Genomic DNA, 10185 nt, shown 5'->3' with positions numbered 1-10185 from the left:
AATATAATACTATATATTTTTTTTATTGTAATGAAAAATGAATGCAGAATGAACCAGGTAATTTGAGAAAGAAAGTTGCTACAGAATGAATCCACAACTTTTAAGATCATTTTTTTTTTCATTTAAAATGGCCCAAAAGGCAATGAGTCCCATGAAGAGCCGACCAGAAATCTATATAAATTCGTAAATAAGAAAAATCCAAAAGAGCTTCAACAGGGTACAAAACCTAAGTACATGCAATTAACTCAAAGGTAGAAACAGAAGCAAAAATGACTCATAAAAATATCTTTAGAATTAACACAAAAAAAAAAAAAAAATCCAATGATTTGCTATATCTTGTTATAAGTTTCTTTTTTTATCCAAAATACGGAATAATTGGAAGATTCATGCCATGCCCCAAAATTTGGACAATTAAATATTAAATTAGGACTAAACCCCAATCAATATTTCATCATCAAAATCCTAAGGGTGAAACAAAATCTAAACGTTCACGTCTCCAAAGGGTTTAAGTAAATTTCCATCCTCAAAAAATTACAAGGGATAAAAAAAACAAAAAACAAAACGCCAACGAAACCATCCACCGTAATTTCATAACTAACCAATACCTCCAAAATTAAAGTAACAATACATAGTCAAAATAACTTAAATAATGTACGGTTACAAACCATGCCAAATTATCCCAATACTAAAGTCATAAAAAAAAGTATTAAATACATAAACTAATATCAACCCTAAGCTCAATAAAACAAAAGAAATCCAAGAGACATGTCCAACAACTATAGTTATTTCACGTCACCACTGTAGCCCAACTAATCTTGCAAAGGAAGCTCGGCTGCGCTCAAACAGAACGCACCCGAGTTGCCAAGAAACAAAACGGGTCAGTATACAGGTATATTGGTATGAGTACAAGATTTAACACCCACGTGTCCACCAGACACAAACAAAATACATTTAATTCTTGTTACGGGACAAGACAAGTAGTTCCAACTGCACTGAGACGAATGGGTAGTTTCCCGAGATACGGTGACATTTAGTTTCTTGCTCGTACACAACGAAATATAAATTGATTATAAAATAAAAAAAATAGAAATAAAAATATGGTGGGTCAGCCCTGCATAAAAAACATTAGTAAGACCTACCATCCTGCAAAAAAATAAAGTTAGTATAATTTAATCATAAGTAACTTGCTGAAGAAGTATAAAAATGCACCGTTTCATACTTAAATAATTCGAATTGACCAAAACTCAAAGAACAAAAGTTGTATAGAATCAAATTTCTCAAAAGACATCGTGGACATATTCAGTAGAAACTGAACAGGTTGAGAGAAAAACTTGATAGAAGAACTTGGACGAAATTCAACTAAAAAATCTAAAGCTGAAAACGAACAGAAACTGCCCTAAGATGATTTTTTTCAGAAAAGTTATAAACACAAAAAGTGTGCAGAATAATGTTTTACTTCAGTTTATGGAAAATCAATAAAAATAAGCTCGTTTCATGGGTTAAAATAGCTTCTAAAATCTGCATTGTCAAAATGAATCAAAATTACTGTAATCAAGATCATCTGATTATAAGTTATAATCGATCTTTCTAATAAAAAGTTTAAACACAAAAGTTGTCTAGAATCACATATACATACCTCTTCTCAAATTTCATAATTTATCAAGGTAGTTTACTATTTTTCAAGATGTATAAATTAATACAATTCACACTATACTAATAAACTCATAATTAAATTCTTTGTACCTTAACTCCACCACTTCGGTCTCCACTTCCGGCCTACATATATATCCCATGTGCCTCCCGTATATTTAACATCGTTCCGAAGCCAAACTTGCGCGGGAATATCATCCCGAGTTTGACTCACACTCCCCAGATAGTTAGCATATACGTACGTGCGTAAATCAAAGCACTCGTCTACTCATGAGAATGAGGCAACAATATACATATACAAAATATCTCACTCATGAGAACAACATAACAATGCCAAGCCTAAGGCATTCAAATAAATCTCATAATCCTCACTTTTTTTTTTATACACTCTTTCTCACCAACACTCAAATAAAACAATAATCTATGGAGTTATGGTGGAGTGTAAGAAATTTATGTATGAATTCTCAATTAATTTTAATTTCATATAACCATGAGTGTGATTACAACCATAAAATAAATCCATATAAAAATCCTAAATCTGACATACATAACTAATCAAAATAATTAAAATCAATCAATCAACTAAAAATCCTAATCCTTACATACACAACTAAAAAAATTAATTAAAATCAATCAATCATCCAAAAATCCTAAACCTTACATATATAACTAATCAAAATAATTGAAATCGATCAATCATTTACATGTAAACATGAAATCAATTCAATATCAAATAAATAAAAATAAATAAAAAAAAATGAATTAAATATAAATCAAAGGAAGTGAGTTTTGTACTCACAATTGTTTTTTAAAGATCAAAGAATCACTTAAGAAAATTAATAAATCCACCAAAATAAAACCCTCATTTTTTTGTATTTTTATTTTTTCCCTTTCCTCTTCTTGCTGTCTCTTTCTCTCTCGGCTTTTCACACACAGCCGTGCACAGAGCCCCCCCCCCTTTTTTTTGATAAATCACACACACTCTCTCTCTCTCTCTCCTTTCAATCTCCTCTCCGAAACTGCTGCTAAATTGAATATTCTTCGCATACACTTTTGTGATTCAACCTAAGTATATTATACAATAACCTAATAACATTATATAATATTATATTATATAAATTCAACACAAATACAACATATATAATATGTTATATAAAATCAATATATATAACACCTTTTTATATATATAATAAATATATATATATATATATATAAATATTCAAATTAATTATCTATAATTAAATAGCACATTAAATTAATTAAATATCACATTAAATTCTCATGTAGCCACGTAATTAATAAAGCCAAAAATATAATAAAGTAATAACAATAATTAATGACGTATGAAAAATCAGGGTCGCTATAATATACACACGTCAAAAGAATCTCGTTCCGAGATTCGATAGGAGAGAGTACTAAACAAAAAGTTCCGGGTGTATACGCCGGACTTTCTCTTCTAACTCCCAGATAATATCATTCTCATCCTCGCTTCATTGCACTTTAACCAAGTTCATTTTCTTGCGTCGCAACTACTTTACATCCCGATCTAGAATAGTAACCAGCCGCACCACATACGTTAGATCGTCACTAATCTCCTACACTTCTGGTGATGCTACTTGGGAAGGGTCTTACACACACTTCCGCAATAAAGTTACATGGAACACATCGTGAATCATAGCTAAAGCAGGTGGTAGAGCTAATTTGTAAGCCACATTACCAATCCTCTTGGTGATCTCATATGGTCCCACAAATCTAGGTGTCAACTTTTACTTCTTTCCAAACCGCATGATACCCTTCATCGGCGAGACATTCAAAAACACAAAATCTCCAACATTTAACTCAACCCCCTTATGTTTTCTATCAGCGTAACTCTTCTGACAATTCTGTACAGTCTTAATACGTTCCCGAATAATGTTCACCTTCTTCGTGGTCTATCTCACCAACTCTGGCCCTAACAATGGAGCATCTCCTACCTCCATCCAACAAGCAGGTGATCGACATGGCCTTCCATACAAAGCCTCAAAAGGTGTCATCCCGATACTAGAGTGATAGCTATTATTATAAGCAAACTCCACCAATGAAAAGTGTTCTTCCCAACTACCACCAAGATTGAGAACACAAGCTCTCAACATATCTTCCAAGATTTGATTTACCCACTCAGTTTGCCCATCCGTCTGAGGATGATAAGCGGTGGTCAGGTCTAACCTAGCACCCTAAGAATGTTGAGCTCTCCCAAAACTTTGCCACAAACAAAGGATCACAATATGAAATTATAGAAACTGGTGCGCCATGAAGTCGTACCATATCCCGAATATACAACCTAGCTAGTTTATCTGCAGTTCGGTGAACACTGATACGAATAAAAAGAGCAGACTTGGTGAGTCGATCCACTATCACCCAAATAGATTCATTGCCTCACTTAGACCGCAGAAATTCATCTACGAAATCCATAGAGATGCACTCTTATTTCCAAGTAGGGATCTCGAGAGGCTGCAAAAGTCCAAACGGTCGTTGGTGTTCTGCCTTAACCTGTTGGCACACATAATATCGAGAAACATACTCTCCTATGTCTTTCTTCATACCTTCCCACCAAAACGTCCTCTTCAGGTCATGATACATCTTAGTCCCACCAGGGTGAATGGTATATCGGGACCTGTGAGCATCTTCCATAATCTCTTTCCTCAATTCAATAATGTTAGGTACACACAGCCTGCCCTTGAATCGTAATCCCCCATCTGAATCCACAGACCAATCAGTAGGACAATCATCGATCAAATCCACTATAAGGTCATCGAGGTTGCTGATGAGAAACCCATCTAAATTCTGCATCTAACGAACTTTACCTAGTAACGTCACCTGCACGGTCAAACTACCAATGTATGCTCTCTCAACACTCTCTATTGGTTGAACATCATACATCGAAATTAACTTCAAGGACTTCCATTCATGAATCATCAAAGAAGCTATAATCCCATGCTATCGACTAAGTGCATCTGCAACCACATTTCCTTTCTCTGGGTGGTAAAGGATCTCAAAACCATAACTACTGACGAATTCAACCCACTTCTGTTGCCTCATGTTCAACACTTTTTGAGAAAAAACATATTTGAGGCTCTTGTGATTTGTGTACAACTCGAAGCGCTCCCCAAACAAGTAGTGTCGCCACACTTTCAACATGAAAACAATTGCTGCCAACTCTAAGTCATGAGTAAAGTATCGTCTCTCATGAGGTTTTAACTGTCGAGAAGCATAAGATACAACCTTTTGATGCTGCATCAACACACAACCTAACCCAGTTCCACTTGCATCAGTAAACACCACTAACTTTTTCCCTTGTACCGGTATAGTTAACACCGAAGCTATAGTTAACTGCTGCTTTAACTCCTGGAAAGTTTTCTCACAAGCATTTGTCCATAAGAACTTCACATTCTGGCGGGTCAACTTGGTCATGGGTGCTGCAACAGTGGAAAACTTCTCTATAAATCTACTGTAATAACCCGCTAGTCCTAAAAAACTTCTCACCTCTGTAAGGTTCGTAGGCTGCTTCCATCCTTTGACCGCAACAACTTTCTCAAGATCTACCGCTATCCCCTGATTGGACACAACATGTCCCAAAAATCGAACTTCTTTCTCCCAAAAGTGACATTTACTGAACTTAGTGTATAACTGCTGCTCCCTCAAAGTTTGCAATACAACTTTTAAGTGTTCTCTGTGTTCCTCCTTATTTTTAGAATACACTAGGATATCATCTATGAAGATAATCACAAACTTATCTAGATATGGTTGAAAAATTCTGTTCATCAAGTCCACGAAATAGGCAGGAGCATTTGTCAAACCAAAAGGCATTATAAGAAATTCGTATAACCCATACCGGGTCCGAAAAGTAGTAAGCGGTATACTTTCCTCTGACACAGCCATCTGATGGTAACCCGTTCTGAGATCAAACTGAAAGAACATGGCTGCCCCCTTCAACTGGTCAAACAAGTCATGAATTTTAGGTAACGGATACTTGTTCTTGATAGTCACATTGTTTAGCTCTCTGTAATTTATGCACATACAGAGAGTGCCATCTTTCTTGGCGACAAAGATCGTGGGTGCTCTCCACGGGGAGTTACATGAACGAATGAACCCTTTCTGAAGCATCTCTTCCAGTTGCTTCTTCATCTCCACAAGATCTTTAGGCGCTATTTTGTATGCCGTCTTAGAAATTGGTGCAGTTCCCGGTACTAAGTCAATGCAAAATTCTATTACCCGTCATGGAGGAGGTCCAGGTATCTCCTGAAATACATCCTCAAACTCACGCACCGCATCTACCTCACTAATATCCTGCTTAGGGATTTCTACTGAGCACAGAAAACTCGTCATTATCAACTATTGTCCATCACTAGAAGTGTGGATAAGTCGTGGCATACCGGGAATATCTATATTCATAGCCTTTCCAGCATAATCTAGAGTCACAAAGTATTTTCGTAGCTAATCCACATCCAAATAGTTAGGTCTACATACAACACTCTACCTGCAAAATCAATCTCAAAATCTTTACACATCACGTAAAGAGTAACTGCCACTCCTAAAGGGGTCTCAACACGAATAGGTCTAGACAAGGAGGTAGTTATAATATGTTCTCTTTTTACAAACTGTCTAGATATAAAAGAATGAGAGACACCAGTATCAAAAAGTACTTTAATGGGTTCTTAAAAAAAATAATTAAAGATACCTTCCAACCATCACCTTCAAGTTAAACACACAGAAAGAATTCGTTCATAAATACTTCGAATCGATTCAACCACCAACCTAAACCAGCTAACCCATGTTTCCACAATTTGAGGATCACCTAAACTCTCACAAGTCTAGGGTAACCTAGAGCTCTGATACCAAACTGTCACGCCCCAAAATTTGGACAATTAAATATTAAATTAGGACTAAACCCCAATCAATATTCCATCATCCAAATCCTAAGGGTGAAACGAAATCTAAGTGTTCACGTCTCCAAAGGGTTTAAGCAAATTTCCATCCTCAAAAGATTACAAGGGATAAAAAAAATAAATAACAAAACGCCAACCAAACCATCAACCATAATTTCATAACTAACCAATACCTTCAAAATTAAAGTAACACTACATAGTCAAAATAACTTAAATAATGTACAGTTACAAACCATGTCAAATTATCTCAATACTAAAGTCATAAAAAAAAAATATTAAATACATAAACTAATATCAACCCTAAGCTCAAGAAAACAAAAGAAATCCAAGAGACATGTCCAACAACTATAGTTATTCCACGTCACCACCGTAGCCCCAACTAATCCTGCAAAAGAAGCTTGGCTGCGCTCAAACAGAACGCATCCGAGTTGCCAAGAGACAAAACGGGTCAGTATATAGGTATACTGGTATGAGCACAAGATTTAACACCCACATGTCCACCAGACACAAACAAAAATACATTTAATTCTTGTTACGGGACAAGACAAGTAGTTCCAACCACACTGAGACGAATGGGTAGTTTCCCGAGATACGGTGACATTTAGTTTCTTACCCGTACACAACGAAATATAAATTAATTATAAAATAAACAAAATAGAAGTAAAAATATGGTGGGTCAGCCCTGTATAAAAAAAGTTAGTAAGACCTACCATCTTGCAAAAAAATAAAGTTAGTATAATTTAATCATAAATAACTTGCTGAAGAAGCATAAAAATGTATCGTTTCATACTTAAATAATTCAAATTGACCAAAACTCAAAGAGCAAAAGTTGTACAGAATCAAATTTCCTAAAAGACAACATGAATGTATTTAGTAGAAACTAAACAAGTTGAGAGAAAAACTTGATAGAAGAACCTGGACGAAGTTCAACTGAAAAATCTGAAGTTGAAAACGAATAGAAACTATCCTAAGATGATTTTTTTCGAAAAAGTTCAAAACACGAAAAGTGTGTAGAATAATATTTTACTTCAGTTTACGTGAAACCAATAAAAATAAGCTCGTTTCGTGGGTTAAAATAGCCTCTAAAATCTGCATTACCAAAATGAATCAAAACTACTGTAATCAAGATCATCCGATTATAAGTTATAATCGATGTTTCTAATAAAAAGTTCAAACACAAAAGTTGTCTAGAATCACATATACATTCCTCTTCTCAAATTTTATAATTTATTGAGGTAGTTTACTATTTTTCAAGATGTATAAATCAATACAATTTACACTATACTAATAAACTCATAATTAAATTCTTTGTACCTTAACTCCACCACTTCGGCCTCCACTTTCGGCCTACACATATATCTCATGTGCCTCCCGTATATCTAACACTGCTCCGAAGCTAAACTTGCATGGGGATATCGTCTCGAGTTTGACTCACGCTCCCTGGATGGTTAGCATATACGTACGCGCGTAAATCAAAGCACTCGTCTACTCATGAGAACGAGGTAACAATATACATCTACAAAATCTCACTCATGAGAACAACATAACAATGCCAAGCCTAAGGCATTCAAATAAATCTCATAATCCTTACTTTCTTTTCTTTTATACACTCTTTCTCACCAACACTCAAATAAAACAACAATCTATAGAGTCATGGTGGAGTGTAAGAAATTTATCTATGAGTTCCTAATTAATTTTAATTTCATATAACCATGAGTGTGATTACAACTATAAAATAAATCCATATAAAAATCTTAAATCTGGCATACATAACTAATCAAAATAATTAAAATCAATCAATCAACTAAAAATCCTAAACCTTACACAACTAAACAAAATAATTAAAATCAATTAATCATCTAAAAACTCTAAACCTTAGGTACATAACTAATCCAAATAATTAAAATCGATCAATCATCTACATGTAAATATGAAATCAATTCAATATCAAATAAATAAAAATAAATAAATAAAAACAACAAATTAAATATGAATCAAAGAAAGTGGGTTTTGTACTCACAATTATTTTTTGAAAATCAAAAAATCACTTAAGAAAATTAATTAAACTACCAAAATAAAACCCTAATTTTTTTTTTTTTCCCTTTCCTCTTCTTGCCGTCTCTTTCTCTCTCGGCTTTTCACACAGCCGCGCACAGAGCCCCCCCCCCTTTTGTGATAAATCAATCAATCAATCAACCTCTCTCTCTCTCTCTCTCTCTCTCTCTCTCTCTCCTTTCAATCTCATCTCCGAAGCTGCTACTAGATGTTCTTCCCACACACTTTTGTGATCAACAATGATTTAGACCACTAAAAAATACATCACTAATAGGACTAATACATTGAGAATGGCAAAAAATAAATAAATAAATAAAAACAAGGCATAGAAAGTGGGCGGGGCCCACTGTCACATCATTAGTGCTCCCTCTAGTGATCATTTTTTAGTGCTCCCAAGCATTTTTCCTTTTGTGATTCAACCTACGCATATTTTACAATAACCTAATAACATTATATAATACTATATTATATAAATTCAACACAAATACAACATATATAATATGTTATATAAAATCAATATATATAACACATTTATATATATATATAAAATAAAATATATATATATAAATATTCAAATTAATTATCTATAATTAAATAACACATTAAATTAATTAAATATCACATTAAATTTTTATGTAGTCACGTAATTAATAAAATCAAAAATAAAATAAAACAATAATAATAATTAATGACATACGAAAAATCAGGATCGCTACAATTCATAACCTCAAATATGTTGCGGAAATTAAAGAGTTTGTTGCATAAAAGCAAAATAATGTGATAAGAAACAAAAATTATGTCATAGATCCTTTGTGATATTCTCATGGCCCATTTTTTAGTACCGTTGAATATGTTTTTTCAAAGAAAAATGCTTGGGAGCACTAATTAGTGCTCCCACTAATTAGGTAGCAGTGGGTCCCGTCATGAATGATGTGATGTTTTGGTCTTGGAGTTGTAATTTTTTTTTATTTTTTTTATTTTTTTAATGCATTAGTACTATTAGTGGTGATGTTTTTAGTGGGATGAATCATTATTCAGATTTCCAGGGAGGTTCTGGATGCAATTGCTCGTGTTATTCAGTCAAGTGTGACTAGCAGTAAGTATCTTGCACATAAGCTATCATTAACTCTCACTATTTTTTTTTTCTTTTTAAAAAATAAAAGTAAACCAACACCTCAAATCAACAAAAGTCTAGAAAACTCAACAACCAACAAACCAAGATATAATTCTGCTACAAAACTCACAAGATGACGGAAAAAAGAGATATAGTTGATAATCAAACAACATAGAAAGGATATGGAAATAGGTGTGAATCTCATATGGGATATGACAAAGGATGGTCTCTTAAACATAACAATATTGTGTAGGGAAGGCAACACAAACATCAACACTTAACACAGACATATTAGTGGTGTTTGGTTCGCTAAAACAGTAATACAGCCCAGCTGTATAGAATTTGAAGGAGGAAAAAAAAAAGTTTGGAATCCTTGCAAAACCAGGAGAAAATAAATAAAAGAAAAAAAATCAGAGAGAGAAAGTAGTCTCAATCTTTGCC

The sequence above is a fragment of the Camellia sinensis genome, chromosome 4 (assembly GCF_055761805.1).
Source record: "Camellia sinensis isolate YWXY chromosome 4, ASM5576180v1, whole genome shotgun sequence".
Lineage (NCBI taxonomy): Eukaryota > Viridiplantae > Streptophyta > Magnoliopsida > Ericales > Theaceae > Camellia > Camellia sinensis.
Note: the sequence above shows the minus strand (reverse complement) of the source record.